Genomic DNA, 16,354 nt, shown 5'->3' with positions numbered 1-16,354 from the left:
AAGAGAACGGAGCTGGAGGAATCACACTTCAGATTATACTACAAAGCTACAGTAATCAAAACAGAATGATACTAGCACAAAAACAGACACATATGCCAATGGAACAGGACAGAAATCCTAGAAATAAACCCACACACTTATGGTCAATTAATCTACACCAAAGGAGGCTAGAATATAAATGGAGAAAAGACAGTCTCTTCAATAAGTGATGCTGAGGAAACAAGGCAGCTACATGAAAAAGAATGAAATTAGAACATTCTTCAGCACCATACACAAAAATAAACTCAAAATGGATTAAAGACCTAAATGTAAAACCAGATATTATAAAATCCTAGAGGAAAACATAGGTAGAACATTTTTTGACAAATTCCAGCCATAATTTTTGGGTCCATCTCTTAGCATAATGGAAATAAAAACAAAATTAAACAAATGGAGCCTAATTAAACTAAAAAGCTTTTGCACTGCAAAGGAAACCACAAACATACCAAAAAGATAACTTACAAATTGGGAGGAAATATTTGCAAATAATGCTACCAAAAAGGGACTGAAGTGAAGTCATGTCCGACTCTTTGCAACCCTATGGACTGTAGCCCACCAGGCTCCTCCATCCATGAGATTTTCCAGGCAAGAATACTGGAGTGGGTTGCTATTTTCTTTTCCAGGGGATCTTCCCAACCCAGGGACTGAACCTGGGTCGCCTGCATTGCAGGCAGACTCTTTACCATCTGAGCCACCAGGGAATCCCAATAAGGGATTAATTTCCAAAATATATGAGCAGCCCATACAGTGTAATATCAAACACCCAATCAAACAATGAGCAGAAAACCTAAATAGACATTTCTCCAAAGAAGACATACAGATGGCCAACAGGCATGTGAAAAGATGCTCATTATTAGAAAAGTGCAAATCAAAACTACAATGAGGTATCATCTCACATTAGTCAGAATGGCCATCATTTTAAAAAGTATAAAAATAATAAATGCTACAGAGTGTGTGGAGAAAAGAGAACCCTCCTACACTGCTAGAGGAAATGTAAAATGTACAGCCACTATGGAGAGTATGGAGGTTCCTTAAAAATTAAAAATAGACCTACCATATGATCCAGCAATCCCATTCCTGGGCATATACTTCAAGAAAACTCTCATTTGAAAAGATATGTGCACCCAAAAACTCATAGTAGCACTATTTACAACAGTCAAGATATGGAAGTAACACAAATGTCCATTGATAGATAAATAGATAAAGAAGATGTGGTATATGCAGGTGTGTGTGTGTGTGTGTGTGTGTATGTGTGTATATATATATATATATAAATATAAAATACTAGTCATAGAAAGAATCACTTTGCTGTATACTTGAAATAAACATAGCATTGCAAATTAACTATACTTTAATTAAAAAATACTTGAAATGTAAATGGACTAAATATTCCAATCTAAAGGTCAAGGCTTTTAATGTCACCTACTTACTTCTTATTTTGCAATGACAACACTTACAATAAGAAAGCCTAAGTCTACTTATATCCATTGATAATATATATTTTTTTAATGCTTTGTAAAACAGGTGTTAGTACTCATTCTTGATGAATAATGTAGGATAAATTCATTAAGATAAGGCAAAAATACAAATTCCACTGAGGTCTGGATTTATCAAACAGAAAAAAAAGCATATTTGAAGGCATATTCTATCAGTAATTTTTATTTTGCTTACTGAGACCACTGTAATTATCTCTCAATCAACATTATACATACATAATTATATGTTCTAAATAAACATGAAACAATAAAGAGCAAGTGGGAGAAGAAAGGGGAAAAGGACACTTCTAAGAGGCTGCAAGATTTAAGGATAAGTTGACATTACTTCAGACAAAGACTGAGCTGTTCAAACACAAAAGAAATGTCCTGAAATTCAGTCACATAGCACAGAACCAAGAGCTGTTTGAAAAGTGGTATACTTAGAGGTAAATGATCACAAAATCAGATCAGGAAATAGTGAAAAACAAACAAAAAGGAACTACTCATCTAAAAAACACTGCAAAAATAAATAAGCTGGATGAATTTCATGACTTTTTATTTTATTTATTTTTAAAGATTATTTTTATGTGGATCATTTTTAAAGTCTCTATTGAATTTGTTAAAATACTGTTTCTGTTTTCTGTTTTGTTTTTTTTGACCACAAGCCATGTGGGGATCTTAGCTCCCTGGCCAGGAATTGAATCCACACCTCTTGCATTGGAAAGTGATGTCTTAACCACTGGACTGTCAGGGAAGTACACCATAAGTTCAGTTCAGTTCAGTTCAGTTGCTCAGTTGTGTCCGACTCTTTGCGACACCATGAACCGCAGCACGCCAGGCCTCCCTGTCCATCACCAACTCCCGGAGTTTACTCAAACTCATGTCCATAGAGTCAGTGATGCCATCCAACCATCTCATCCTCTGTCATCCTCTTCTCCTCCTGCCCTCAACCTTTCCCAGCATCAGGGTCTTTTCAAATGAGTCAGCTCTTTACATCAGGTGGCCATGACTTATTTATTTATTTATTTATTATGGCTGTGCTGGATCTTGGTTGCACCACACAGGGACTTCAGTGCTGCCTATGAGCTTTTTCTACCCGTGGAGAGTGGGAGCTTCTCTCTCGTTTGTGGTACGCAGGCCTCTCACTGCAGTGGCTTCTCTTGTTTCAGAGTGCAGGCTCTAGGGCATGTGAGCTTCAGTAATTGCGGCACAGAGGCTCAGTTGTTGTGGCACATACATGGGCTTAGTTGCCCCTTCGCATGTGGGATCTTAGTTCCCAGACGAGGGATAGAATCCGTGGCCCCCACATTGGCAGGTGGATTCTAAACCACTGGGCCACCACGGAAGTTTCCCCCTCAGTGACTTTTTAAAGCACTGCAGCATGGAGGTACAAGGTCAGGAAACTGACAATGTTGAAAAAGACTTGAGTAACACTTATTGGATAGAGTAAGAAAACAAACATCTAGAAAATCTTAATTCTGATCTTATTTCAGAAACTCTCAGGCTATCTTATGGCTGCTTTTCCAACCTGCTCTGACTATGTTCTCTCTCCCAAAATTACCTACTCAGTGCCAACAATCCTCACATTCACTGCACTCAGCAAACCAATAGTCCATTCTTGAAATTTTTATTATTTGGAATAGCCCTATCTCTGAAATATATAATTTCCATAATTTTATCTCAAAACATGACCTCCTATTCTCTCTACTCTTTCTCTAGCTTACTTGCCAATTCTTTTACTTATTGCATTGAGACCTCAGTCCCTCAGTTAAGTTCAGTTCAGTCACTCAGTCATGTCCAACTCTCTGTGACGCCATGGACTACAGCACGCCAGGCCTCCCTGTCCATCACTAACTCCCGAAGCCTGCTCAAACTCATGTCCATCAAGTCAGTGATGCCATCCAACCATCTCATGCTCTGTCATCCCCTTTTCTTGCTGCCTTCAATTTTTCCCAACATCAGGGTCTTTTCAAATGAGTCAGTTCTTCACATCAGATGGCCAAAGTATTGGCGTTTCAGCTTCAACTTCAGTCCTTCCAATGAATACCCAGGACTGATTTCCTTTAGGATGGACTGGTTGGATCTCCTTGCAGTCCAAGGGACTCTCAAGAGTCTTCTCCAACACCATAGTTCAAAAGCATCAACTCTTCAGTGCGCAGCTTTTTTTATAGTCCAACTCTCACATCCATACATGACTACTGGAAAAAACCATAGCTTTGACTAGACAGACCTTTGTCGGCAAAGTCAGTCCCTCAGCCTTCTGAGTATTTCCAATCCAACTGCTCCTCTGACTGTAAGGTAGTGGTTCCAACTGGAAGTGATTTTGCCCCTCAGAGGGCAAATGACAATGTTTGGAGACACTTATAGTTGTCACAACTGGAGGAGACTGTTACTGGCATCTAGTAAGTAGATGTCAGGGATGCTGACCATCCCACAATGCACAAGACAGCCCCTACAACAGAAAATTATGTTTCTTAAGTTGAGAATCCCTGCTCTGTGGTCCTCTTTAGATAACTGGTCCATTTCCTCAGTCACTCTTAGAACATTTTAACCTCAATTCTCTTGCCTTTTCATCCTTCTGACACACTTGTTTTATAAAAACATAACCCTCGACCAATTAAATTCTCAAAATTTTCTACTTCTAAACTTGGTGCACTGTGCTCAACAAAAGCAAAACAAACAAACATGTTACATAATCTTAAAAGTAGCTGACACTATGTATTGAGATTCAACCTCAGCAAAATGTTCAGCATTAGCAGGCAGGCAGTCCTTCTTATCTCTCCCTAGTTACTCTTCACTCACTTTTTTCCTTCTATGACTATTTTAAACTCTATCTGTCTCATCAATCCCTCATTCTCCTCCAAATCAAACACTCAATATCAACAACTTCAGCTGTTTCACTAAGGAAAACGAAAAACAAAGGAGGAAAGGAAAGATACACCCATCTGAATGCAGAGTTCCAAAGAATAGCAAGGAGAGATAAGAAAGTCTTCCTCAGTGAAAGAAATAGAGGAAAACAATAGAATGGGGAAGACAAGAGATCTTTGCAAGAAAATTAGAGATACCAAGGGAACATGCCATGCAAAGATGGGCACAATAAAGGATAGAAACAGTATGAACCTAACAGAAGCAGAAGATATTAAGAAGAGGTGGCAAGAATACACAGGAGAACTATACAAAGAATATCTTAATGACCCAGATAATCAAAATGGTGTGATCACTCACCTAGAGCCAGACATCCTGGGGTGTGAAGTCAAGTGGGCCTTAGGAAGCATTCCTACAAACAAAGTTAGGGGAGGTGATGGAATTCCAGCTGAGCTATTACAAATCCTAAAAGATGCTGCTGCTAAAGTGCTGCACTCAATACATCAGCGAATTTGGAAAACTCCGCAGTGGCCACAGAACTACAAAAAGTCAGTTTTCATTCCAATCCCAAAGAAGGAAGTTCCAAAGAATGGTCAAACTACCACACAGTTGCACTCATTTCACATGGTAGCAAGGTAATGTTCAAAGGCTAGGCTTCAAGCTAGGCTTCAACAGTACCTGAACCAAGAACTTCCAGATGTACAAACTGGATTTAGAAAAGGCAGAGAAACCAGAGATCAAATTGCCAACAACCACTGAATCATAGAAAAAGCAAGGGAATTTCAGAAAAAAACATCTACTTCTGCTTCATTGACTACGCTAAAGCCTTTGTATAGGTCACCAACTTGTGGAATATTCTTAAAGAGCTAGGAATACCAGATCACCTTACCTGCTTCCTAAGGAACCTGTACACTGGTCAAGAAGCAACAGTTAGAACCAGACATGGAACAATGGACTGGTTCCAAATTGGGAAAGGAGTATGTCAAGGCTGTATACTGTCACCCTGCTTACTTAATTTCTATGCAGAGTACATCATGCGATATGCCAGGCTAGATGAAGCTCAAGCTGGAATCAAGATTGCCAGGAAAAATATTAATAACCTCAGATATGCAGATGATACCACCCTTACAGCAGAAAGTGAAGAGGAACTAAAGAGCCTCTCACTGAAAGTGAAAGAGGAGAGTGACAAAGCTGGCTTAAAACTCAACATTCAAAAAACTAAGATCATGGCATCTGGTCCCATCACTTCATGGCAAATAGATGGGGAAACAGTGGAAATAGTGACAGACTCTATTTTCTTGGGCTCCAAAATCACTGCAGATGGTGACTACCACCACGAAATCAAAAGATGCTTGCTCCTTGGAAGAAAAGCTATGACAAACCTAGACAGAGTACTAAAAAATGGAGACATCACTTTGTCAACCAAGCTCCATATAGTCAGAGCTACTGTTTTTCCAGTAGGCATGTATGGAGGTGAGAGTTGGACACTAAAGAAGGCTGAGCACTGAAGAACTGAGGCTTTCGAACTGTGGTGCTAGAGAAACCCTCAAGACTCTTGAGACTCTGGAACAAACCACTCAATCCTAAAGGAAATCAACCCTGAATATTCATTGGAAGCACTGATGCTGAAGCTCCAATACTCTGGCCACCTGATGTGAAGAGCCGACTCACTGGAAAAGACCCTGATGCTGGGAAAGATTGAGGGCAGGAAGAGAAGTGGGTGACAGAGGATGCGGTGGCTGAATGGCATCATTGACTCAACAGACACTAGTTTGAGGAAACTCTGGGAGACAGTGAAGGACGGGGAAACCTGGCATGCTGCAGTATTGGGTCACAAACAGTTGGACATGACTGAGCAACTGAACAACAACAGACAAGAACTTCCACATATTTCTTCCCCACCCTATGGGGGAATTATTTACATCTATCCCTATCCTTCTCCCCATTCTCTTAGGAAAATGGAAGAAGTGTCCATCCTGTTCCAGCAAACACTGGATACCATATCATGCTGGTCTCCTCCTTGACCCTACTACAACAATTACCTAACTCCCTAAATCATCTACCTCAACTCCATCCTCTTTCCCAGCCCTTTCACTTGATAAATAAGTGATTATTTCTATCCTTTCTTGGGGGGGGGTGGGGGAAGTACAAATAAACAAACACTTTTCCTTCCATATCTCTCTCTTCTCACAGCTAAATTCCTTAAAAGAACTGGCTTCAGTCCTGTCCCTATTATTCTATCTCCCTTTCAGTCTACTACTCCCTGCTTACATTCCTACCATGCCACCAAACTCCACAGTGGAGACAAACGACTTCCTGTATCAATTTCAGCGGGTTCTTTCAGCCCTTAATTTTGGAGCGTTAACACAAATTACCACACCCTCCTTAAAATGTCCTCCTGTTTTGGTGTTTGCAATACCACTCTCTCCTCTGTGGTCTTTCCTTTTCCCACCTCCTAGAAGTTGGTGTGTCCCGTAGTTCTGGCTTCCATCTTTCTCATTTGTGCAATGCATGCTCTAGTAACTTCAAGTCATACATCCAGCCCTGATTTTCTCTCAGTTTTCTTAGTGAATGACATCACCATCTACTCGGTTACCCACCCTAGAATCCTAGAGGTCACCCTAGATTTCTTACTCTCACCTACACATAAACAATTGCAAAGTTCTATAAATTTAATCTAAGTATCTCTTGGATCCATCATGTTAGTTCATTCTCTGCAGCCTGTCCAATTCAGGTCATTATCTCTCACCCAGACATATTATTAAAAGAAAAGTCATAATTAAGGGTATATGAGTAAAACACTGGGGAGTGCCTTGGCTCAGCTGGTAAAGAATCCACCTGCAATGCGGGAGACCTGGGTTCGATCTCTGGGTTAGGAAGATCCCCTGGAGAAGGGAACAGCTACCTACTCCAGTATTCTGGCCTGCAGAATGCCATGGACTGTATAGTCAATGGGGTTGCAAACAGTCGGACATGACTGAGCAACTTTCACTTTCTTTCACTTTTCTTTCTTTTACAAGTAAGAATATTACACAAATACAATGAGGTATGATTCAAAAGAACACAGAACACTTATCAGTGTTAAGTTAGAAAAAAGAAAACAGTTTAAAAATGGATTCTAATACTGTATGCATGTGTGTGTGGCTAAGTAGCTTCAGTCATGTCTGATTCTTTGCATCCCTATGGACTGTAGCCACCAGGTTCCTCTGTCCATGTAAATTCTCTAGGCAAGAATACTAGAGTGGGTTGCCATGCCCTCCTCCAGGGGATCTTCCCAACCCAAGGATCGAAACTGCGTCTCCTGCATTGCAGGTAGCTTCTTTATCACTGAGCCATTGGGAAAGCCCTATTACTGTATAAATACAGGCAAATCATTCAATCACCTCAGGCTTCAGATTCCCAACTGCTGAATAAAGAGGCAAAAAAGATATATCTAAGGACCTTTGTGCCCTGAGCATTCATTCTACAATTCTATTTCTACCAGACAGTACTCAGACAGTTCCTACCTCCAAATATGCACCATACTTGCTACATATGCAAGATATTATTGGTGCCAAAAGAAACAGGCTACTTTGTCCTCTTTGATGCCAAAATATATCGAGCATATCCTGACTAAATTAAAGGATAAAAAGAAAACCAAAACCTTCAATTCCAAGTGTCAAAGAAATAAAATGTAAGCAAAAGCCAAGAAAAAAAGTATAATGGAACTGATTATATACAGAAAAATGCTATCTCAAAATAATTTCTTCAGGAATCAAGCAACACAGAGTAATGAGTTAGCAATAAAATGAATGCACTATAAACCACTGTGACAGTCAATAACAACATTATGAATATAAAGCTCTCTTTACCCATAGTACAGCAGTGTGGGAATTGCACAATATCTAAAGTCAAACACCAACACAATATATATGCAATATGAGATCATAAAAAGTTTTAGGATCTGCTTTTCAAAGACAAGGCTCTTAGAAAAAGATAATACAAACTAAGCTGTGAAAATGCAGTCTAAATTTCATTAAAATGCTATCACCCCATTCAAATGAGAAGCACCTGTTAACCTTTTGACAGTTGACAGTTTGGGTTCAGATGCTCTTCCATTTCCTACTAAGCTCAAAAGTAATGTTCTGTTTTAAAGATTATATAAAAGATGAAGGTAGAGAAAGAGTGTGGTAGGCAAAACAATTTACACTGCAAAGCTGATAATGACTTAATGGTTGGTCAGCTCAAAATTCAGGATAGAGCAACTCTAGAGCAAACTTCACCACCTAACAGCCTTGTAATTTTAACAACTCATTTAATTTCTCTGTGCCTCAGTTTCTTCTTTGGCAAAACAGAACAATGATAGTACCTACTTCATAAGCAAAGTGCTTGAAACAATGCCTGGCATACTATAGACACTACAGAAATACTAAGCAAGTTATGGTTAATATTTTCCTTACTATTTTTGACTAAATATTAGGTGAGAAGAAAAACAACACTATAATGTATACTCTTATAGAAGGCTCTTGAGAGTCCTTTGGACTGCAAGGAGATCAAACCAGTCAATCCTAAAGGAAATCAACCCTGAATATTCATTGGAAGGACTGATGCTGAAGCTGAAGCTCTGATACTTCGGCCATCTGATAGAAAGAACCAACTCATTGGAAAAGACCCTGATGCTGGGGAAGACTGAAGGCAGGAGGAGAAAGGGGAGACAGAGGGTGAGATGATTAGATGGCATCACCAACTCATGAGTATGAGCAAACACTGGGAGAAAGAGAAGGATAGGGAAGCCTGGAGTGCTGCAGTTCATGGGGTCACAAAGAGTAGGACAAGACTTGGCGACTGAACCGACTGAATAACAACAACATAATGTATACTCAAGCTCCAGTTTAACACTGTCACAAAGAATTTTGTTCAAAATTCAATAACAATGTTATTTCAGTTGATATCGCCAATCCTGATCCTCGAGGAACTCATAATCAAATCAAATCATCAAGTGTTAAGTTCATACCACAGGAAATGAGAGGTATAAAGAGGCATAATTCACACACACACATACACACAAAACAGACACATAATCAACTGAAGAGAACAGAGAACCTAAAAATAAACCCATGCATGTATGGTTAATTAATTTATGACAAAGATGTCTATGGCCATACCACTCTGAATGCGTCAGATCTCATCCGATCTCAGAAGCTAAGTAGGGTCAGGCCTGGTTAGTACTTGGATGGGAGACAGAGGAGCCAAGAATATACAATGAGGAAAAGAAAATTTCTTCAACAAATGGTGTTGGGAAATGACCACATACAAAAGAATGAAACTTCACCACTATTTTACATCTACAAAATCAACTCAAGACAGATTAGAGACTTGAATATAAGATCTGAAGTCATAAAACTCCTAAAGAATATATAGCTGATAAACTCCTTGACAGGGGCTTCCCTGGTGGCTCAGATGGTAAAGAATCTGCATGCAACGCGGGAGACACGGGTTCAATTCCTGGGTTGGGAAGTTCCCCTGCAGAAGGGCATGGCAACCCACTCCAGTATTCTTGCTTGGAGAATCCCATGGACAGAAGAGCCTGGCAGGCTACAGTCTATGGGGTCACAAAGAATCAGACACAACTGAGCAACTAACATGAACGAATGAATGAATGAACGAAGCTCCTTGACATCAGTCTTTGTCATAAGTTTTTGCATCTGACACCAAAAGCAAAAGCAACAGAAGCAAAAATAAACAATCTGGAGCACATGAAACTAAGAAGTTTCTGCAAAGTGAAGAAACCATCAACAAAATGAAAAGGCAACCTACTGAATGGGAGAAGATAATTGCAAATCATATACCTGATAAAAGGCTGATATCCAAAATATATAGAGGATTCATACAGCTCAGTAACAACAAAATCCAACTGAAAAATGGATAGAGCATCTGAATAGCCATTTGTCTAAAGAAGATATACAGATGGCCAACAGGTACTTGATATCACTAATTATCAGGTGCTTTATATCACTAATTATCAGGGAAATGCCAATCAAAACCACACTGAGATATCATCTCACACCTATCAGAATGCCTATTTTCAAAAAGGTTACAAATAGCAAATGTGTGCAAGGATGTAGAGAAAAGGGAACCCCTGTGCACTATTAGTGAGAACTGGTCCAGTCACTATGGGAAATAGGATAGAGATTACTCAAAAAATTAAAAATAATAAAACTACCATAAGATCCAGCTATTCCACTTCTGGGTATTTATCCAAACAAACAAAAATACTAACTCAAAAAGATATGTGCTAAGTTGCTTCAGTCATGTCCAACTCTTTGTGACCCTATGGACTGTAGCCCATCAGGCTCCTCTGTCCATGGGATTCTCCAGGCAAGAATATTGGAATGAGTTGCCAAGCCCTCCTACAGAGGATCTTCCCAACCCAGGGACTGAACCCAAGTCTCTTATGTCTCCTGTATTGGGAGGTGGGTTCTTTACCACTAATGCCACCTGGGAATAAGCATCCTCATGTTCACTGCAGCATTATTTAAAATAACCAAGATAAAGAAGCAACCTAAGTTTCCATCAGTGGGTAAACAGATAAAGAAATTATGGTATATATACATAATGGAATATTATTCAGTCATAAGAAAGAACAAAATCCTGCCCTTTGTGACAGTGTGGATGACCCATGAGGGTATTATGCTAGGTGAAATAAGTCAGACAGAAAAAAATACTGTCTGATGTCTTACATGTGGAATCAATCAGTAACCAAGGTGGGAGACGAGAGAAACTGGTGACCTATTTTTGCTTTTGTTTTTTTCAGTTTAAATAAGTTAAAAATAAAATAAATTAAAAGACTGAAAAATTTTAAAACTTTTAAAGAAGCGAAATTCAATACGCATCAAAAGTACAGCATGTGGTAGGTAATACAATGGAATATTATTCAGCTATAAAAGGAATGAAATTCTGATATATGCTATAACTTGGATAAACCTTACAAACATGCCAAATGAACCAATCCAGACACAAAAGGAAAAATGGTGTATGGTTCCACCTGTGTAAGGAACCTAGAACAGGCAAATTCATAGAGACAGAAAGCAGAATAACAGGAGCTGAGCAGGATGGTGTAGGAAGTGAGGGGGATGAGGAGCTGTTGTTTAACGAGTACAGAATTTCTGTTTGGAAAGATAAAAATTTCTGAAAATAGATAGCAACGATAATTAAACAACACTCTGTATGTGCTTAATGCCAATGAACTGTACACTAAAAAATTTCATGTTATGTACATTTAACCATCTTTAAGAAAACTTTAAAAAATATAGCCTATATTTTCAACAAGAAGTTTTAAAATGATTAGCAGCCTTAATAGTATTAAAATAAAGGATAGATAATTTATGTTCAAGTTCCTAACTATGGACATCAAAGGAGGCAATATCAACTCTTAGCTGGTCTTGGTTTAAAGCACACATCTAAAAATGGGTACATACCTTGCAAAGTTTTTAAGGAACATTATTTCACCTTGTTGATACAGTCAGTTTTTTTTTTATAGCTCCTTGAAAGGTGCAAGAAGAACTATACTGAGGAAATACCTTATATGAGACCAATACATAATGGTGGTTTTATAAGGATGTACTTATTCAAAAAGAAGCATGATAACATGAGTGCAATAGTATACCTGTGTAGGGCACCATAAATGGAAGTGTCAATCAACTGATATTCAATTCAAAAGTAGAAACTATTTAAATTAAACCATACTTCAAAACACTAAAAGCGAAAGCGAAGTCGCTCAGTCATGTCTGACTCTTTGTGACCCCACAGACTATAGAATACAAGGTTCCTCCGCCCGTGAAATATTTCCCAAATACTTTAATTTCAAACAGAAATTAAAGCTCCATTATTTTAAAGGATACATGCACCCCAATCTTCACTGCAGCACTGTTTACAACAGCCAAGACATGAAAGCAGACTAAATGTCCATTGACAGAACAGATAAAGAAGATGTGGTACATATGTACAATTGAATATTACTCAGCCATTAAAAAGAATGAAATAATGCTATTTGCAGCAACATTGAGGGACCTAGGGAGTGTCAGACTGAGTGAAGTAAGCCAGACAGAAAAGGAGAAATATGGTATGACATCCCTTATATATGGAATTTAAATAGAAATGATACAAATGAACTTACAAAACAGAAAAAGACTCACAGACTTAGAAAATGAACTTATGGTTGTCATGGGGAAGAGACAGTTAGGAAGTTTGGGTAGGTCATATACACACTACTATATTCAAAATGGATAATCAACAAGGACATATTACATAGCACATGGAATGTTATGTACCAGCCTGGATGGGAGGGAGGTTTGGGAGAGAATGGATACATGTATATGTATGGTTGAGTCCCTTCACTGCTCACCTGAAACTACCACAACATTGTTAACTGGCTATACACCAATACAAAGGAAAAAGTTTAAACTTTGGAAAAATAAAAAATACTATTCAAAGAATAGTATTTCTCATTGGAAAAGACCCTGATGCTGGGAAAGATGGAAGGCAGAAGGAGGAGGTGGAGACAGGATGACATGGTTGGATGGCATCATCGACTCAATGGACATGAGTTTGAACAAGTTCCATAGAGAAATGCAAATCAAAACTACAATAAGGTATCACCTCACGCCAGTCAAAATGGCCATCTTTAAAATATCTACAAATAATAAATGCTGGAAAGGGTACAGAGAAAAAGGAACCCTCCTACATTGTTATGGGAATATAAATTGGTGCAGCCACTATGGAGAACAGCATGGAGGTCCCTTAAAAACTTAAAAATAGAATTACCATGTGATCCTGCAATCCCACTCCTGGGCAAAAACTCCAATTTAAAAAGATACATACAGAACCCCGATGTTCACAGCAGCATCACTTAAAATACCCAAGATACGAAAGCAACCTAATGGTTCATCAACAGATGAATCGATGAAGATATGGTGTGTGTATACATGTATATATACATATATTCATACAATGGAATATTACTCAGTCATACAAAAGAATGAAATCATGCCATTTGCAGCAATTGGATGGTCCTAGGTATTACCATACTAGGTGAAATAGGTCATACAGAGAAAGACAAATGCCATATAATATCATTAGTGGAAACTAAAAATACAATACAAATAAACTTATTCACAAAACAGATACAGACTCACAGACACAGAAAACAAATTTTATGGTTACCAAAGAGGAAAGTGGGGGGATGGACAAATTAGGAGTTTGAGATTAACAAATACACACTACTACATATAAAATAAATAAACAAGGACAAGGAACTATATTCAATGTTCTGTAATAATCTATAATAGAAAATAACCTGAAAAAGAATATATATATATATATGTATATATATGTATAACTGAATCATTCGCTGTACACTCAAAACGAACACAACACTGTAAATCTACTATACCTAAACTAAAAAAAAAAAAAAGTTTTTCAGAGAACTATAATAAAATATTCAAGGAATCAAAGGCCAAAATCCGACTAATATTAGCAAACATTTATATGGCTCTTACAGTACGCCTGGTGTCCTATAACCTCTTTATATGTACTACTAACTCATATTACCCTAACAACAATCTCAGACAACAAGTATTCTTATTATTCCCATTTTACAAATGAGGAGGTCAACTATCTTGTCTGGGCTCACTGTCCTACTAGTAAGTGACACAGCAAGGACTGGAATCCTGGAGGTATGGTTTCTGGGGCCTTATTTTTAATTGCTATGGTTTAAAATTTCTTGCTGATCCTAAGGAATGGACTACAAAAAGTACAGGAAAACTCAAAATGCAAGGCAGTTTGAGTGGCCAAATATAACAAAAATCACCAAATCACAACATAACAATAAATGAAATTCATAATGACTGCTCTGAGACATAAGGCAAAGTTAAAATATGTTCAGCATACTTACTGTTTAAGAAGGCAAAGAATTATTTAGTGCATTCAAAAATTTTCCACCGAAAACAGTATGATTTTTATTTCTAAAGAGGTAAAAATTTCAACTGTCCAAAATTACTTATTCTGCAAGAGTTCCAAACAGAAAGATCCTCAGCAATCTTATTTGCCAATTACCCCATTATTAAACAAAAGTATGTGTGTGTGTGTGTGTGTGTGTGTGTGTGTATGGGGATCATAAATAAATGAAACTTTTCAGGGGTTTTGATTCTAGGTATATGAGAACTTAATACTAAAGATATTAGAAAATGTCAAATCATTTGGATAGATGACTGAATAAGCTCACAGAATTATGCATTATTATTGTAAAAAGCCTAGAATTTTATCATAGTACAATTATATTTTTTTTTTTAAGTACAGGCTTTCAAGTCATACATAGACCTGAACTTCAAGCTTGTCTCCACCAGTATAGTTACTGTTAATTTTTGGCAAGTTATTTTCACATAACTGGGCCAAAGTTTCCATTTGTATAAGTTGAGGATACTAATTCCTAACTCACAAGGTTCTTGTGTGAGCTCAGGAAAAAACACACGCAAAGTGTTGAACACAGTCGCTGTGATATAGCAGATGGTCAACATGAGCGACTACTGTTATTCTCTAACCTTTTTCTACCTGTTCCCCAAATATAAGAAACTAATCCTTACCAATTATCAAGTCATCATAGGCGTCTCAGAAAGACAGTAAGTACCACATGCCCTATTCAAAAAATTTAGACATACTAAAAGTACAAGAAAATACAAAAACAAACCATGAATGAGACAAAAAAAAAGTCGGACTCCTGTTTCTCCTCTATGTCAACTCTGGTTGGTTTTGTAATAACCTGTATTTCCGTATCAAAAATACGAAATTCTATTATTTTGGGGGCAGTCTAAACATTTCCAGTTAGGTACTGTTGCTTATTTATTTTGACAGCTACCTTTGTGAGGGTAACTGTCATCTTTGCTTGAAAACCAAAAAAAAAAAAACAAAACAGGGATAGGAGCATTTTAATGAAATGCTGTTTCATCTATCTTGACAGCTGATTGGATGCCATGTAGATCATTTATTGCTGCAATAAATTTTCACATTACTGCGCCACCCCCTTACCCAACAAATATTATACATGCTTTAATGAACAGAACTCCTTACTGACAGTGAACGAATGCTCTAAAGGGACACAAAAACTCAAAACTTGGTGCTCTCAGTAAGGATCCGAGGGGAGATGGCTGGGTGTCGCTGCAAGAGGAAATGAACAGAATCGGAAGCCGTTCTGTCTCCGTAAACAAGACTGGAGATAAGCCCTATATAGGGGGTAGGAGCGGAGAGAAGCGGGTGAGGTGGGCCTGGAGACAGCTGAGGAAGGCGGTGGCAGCTGCAGTCTGAGGAAACGTCTGTGCCACCGGAGAGAGGATCGTCGGAGCCCATCGCCACGCCGAGAGCGGAGGCGGAGAGAAGTGGCACGCTCAGGCCAGTCCCCAGAACGGGTTCAGCCTCCGGATTCTGGGAGGACAGACGGAATGGGCACCCCACTGATTAAGAAAGATGAGGGCAGAGGCGGGCTCCCAGCCGCCTTCAAAACGGGACGCTGCCGGCCCCGCCGCCATCCCGGTGCCGTTGGAGATGAAGGCAGGGACCCAACAGGGAGCGAACAGGTTACCTGTCTCAGCCGCCTGCCCGCGGGTCTCCACTTCCTCAGACTGGGTGCTACCACGGGCTACCCGGGCACGCGCCGAGTGATGTCATCTTCGCGCGCCCAAGCAGAGGTCCGGCTAGCCCCGTCCCCCTTGATTAGAGGGGTGGGGCAGTAGAGTCTGCGCAGGCGCGATGCTGCCTCGGGCATGGAAAGGCGAGAAAAAGGCTTGGTTTGGGTTGTGTGCGGTTGCCCTCACCCAACTACTCTTGCAAAATCTTATAGACACTTCCAAAAAAAAAAAAAGTTATTTGAATACAGACATGGACTTTTTATTCTTTATTCTGCTCTTCTTCTTCTGTATATCAGTCAGTTCAGTTAAGTTTAGTCG

The 16,354-nt window shown here is 38.9% G+C and overlaps 1 protein-coding gene across 16 annotated transcripts in view; it reads right to left on the bottom strand.

Annotated features, from left to right (window-relative positions):
• Positions 1–16,120, bottom strand: part of LOC122431703 (aminopeptidase O (putative)) — a 392,534-nt gene extending 376,414 nt beyond the window's left edge. For 6 of the 16 annotated variants that reach the window (XM_043453080.1, XM_043453083.1, XM_043453084.1 and 3 more), the window contains exon 1: positions 15,991–16,120. The gene's annotated coding sequence lies outside the window, so the exon portion shown is untranslated. The remainder of the gene's footprint in view (positions 1–15,990) is intronic. The other 10 variants (XM_043453071.1, XM_043453076.1, XM_043453075.1 and 7 more) reach the window with 4 other exon arrangements.
• Between the last annotated feature and the right edge of the window lie 234 nt (positions 16,121–16,354).

Source organism: Cervus canadensis, chromosome 30, assembly GCF_019320065.1.
Source record: "Cervus canadensis isolate Bull #8, Minnesota chromosome 30, ASM1932006v1, whole genome shotgun sequence".
Lineage (NCBI taxonomy): Eukaryota > Metazoa > Chordata > Mammalia > Artiodactyla > Cervidae > Cervus > Cervus canadensis.
The sequence above is the reverse complement of the archived record's forward strand: the minus strand, read 5'-3'. Positions and strand labels throughout refer to the sequence as shown.